Here is a 1,970-nt window from a genome sequence, read left to right on the forward strand (position 1 = left end):
GGTCCCTGTGGAAACGATCTTGGTACTATACCACTCTATTACTTGAAGCGATCATAGTGTCGGCGTGCACTTGCACCACCACTTTGGGGACTTTGTGCCCACTGTGTGCATACTTACGATTTTAGCACATCAAAGCTCTTCTACAGCGTCCCCAAATCTTTGAATCTCCATGTCCATGCGATAGTTGAAGCCAGCCAGGGAACGTCGTATTGATTATGCTGCCTCCGTGGCTTTGCTGTTGAAGTCTGATGTGAGACTTGTCATCTTCTAGAGGAGTCTGTCACCTGGAGCATGCATTACCGCCTGATTGACATAGTCTACAGGTACATTGAGAGGGATGAGCACCTGGGCGTCATGAGATGAAGTGGAAGCTTCATCCATCTGAATACATGATATGACCCTTTGCAGGGCCTCTGCATTTTTAGCCGTCAATTCCTGGAGAGTATCGAGTCGAGAAGCATTTGTCAATGATTCGACCTTCAATACTGCTATGGATGCTCGTATGTGAGTCCACAATCAATCAATCTTCAATAAAGCTTCAATAACAATGGCAGATCTGATATCTATAGAAATATCATAGAGATGGAGAAGAGAGAAATAGTCAACATTCAAAGTTTGGTCAACTCTTCTATTACGTATTATGAATTTACAATGAGCATCCTTTACAATTACAAGACTAACACCCTATTTATAGGGTCAAACATTAAAAGCCTAGTCAAAGTCAAACCTTACATACAAAATCAAACACGATGTCTATTTTGATTATAGACAATAGTAACTTTCAAGACGAATGCAATTTTACACTGACTTTCAGTCCTAACATCGTATCTCATCCAGAGTAGATGCAGAAGGTGATGGCTCTGCATGGGCCATGTTGAGTTTTAGCTCTTCCAAGGAGCAGAATATATTGGTGGCAAAGGACTGAAACTCGTCCCTTGTGACATAAGTTGTTGGGGTAACCTTTGGCTCAACACATGAGCCAGATTTAGTCCTCGTTCCAAGGACACCTTCTTGCTCGACTCGATTGATGTTGGTCAAGGAAGGATTTCTGGCAGATCCTTGTGGCTCTCCTTGAGGAGAAGTCACTACTGCTGTTCTATCATGAAGAGTATCCAAGGCAGGTTCAAAGCCAGCCAGAGGACTCTCCATGAGTGGACGAGAAGATTGGTCAAGAATCTCCACGTCTGGTGCACCTAACCCTTGCTCTGAATAAGGTGGGAAATCTACATGTGCAAAGGAAACAAATTCCTCTATATAGGATAGTGGCGTGATATGGGAAGACATATCACTTATTCGTTCAAAGGTTTCACCCTTTTGAGAGGGCGATCCTTGATACGTGGCTTCCCTTTGGATTTCATAACCAGAGGCAGATGTGACCTCTGGTTGGTTTGGCAGGTTTAGGTTCCAGGTGTGCACCTCTGTTTCAATGACCTTCGTGTCTCGACCACTGGAGTCAGATGATGTGTTTGCACTAGAAGTTAGGCTAGGAAAGTATATGTGCCTATTCGCCATCCTAGGCTACTCTGGCTCGCCCTGAGGCAGAGCAGCTTCTGCACCTCCTCCTTCCTCCCTCCTCATCTTCTTCTTCTTCCTCTTCATTCTCTTCACTTTCGTCACTTGAAGTATATGACCCAGCAACATCATCAAAGTGCTCTTGGTCATCCTCTTCGTCAGAGCTAGAGGAGTGCTCCAAGCCTTGATTGGCTTCTTCCTCTGCTCTGATTCTCCCTTCTTCTTTGAGACGAGCAATCTCTGTCTGTCTTGCTCTCTCTACTCGCTCTTCCTCTTCTTTCAAACAAGCAATTTCTGCAAGTCTTGCTCGTTCTGCTCGATCATCCTCTTCCTTCCTCATTCTCTCCCTCTTTACTATCTTTTTCTTTGCCTCCTCTCTCTTTCTCTGTTTCTCTCTTTCTTTTTCCAATCTTACCTCCTCCTCTTCTGCCTGAGGCCTTTGAGTGTCCTATGTTTCC

This window comes from Cynara cardunculus, unplaced genomic scaffold (assembly GCF_001531365.2).
Source record: "Cynara cardunculus var. scolymus isolate 2C unplaced genomic scaffold, CcrdV1 Un_Scaffold_7206, whole genome shotgun sequence".
NCBI lineage: Eukaryota > Viridiplantae > Streptophyta > Magnoliopsida > Asterales > Asteraceae > Cynara > Cynara cardunculus.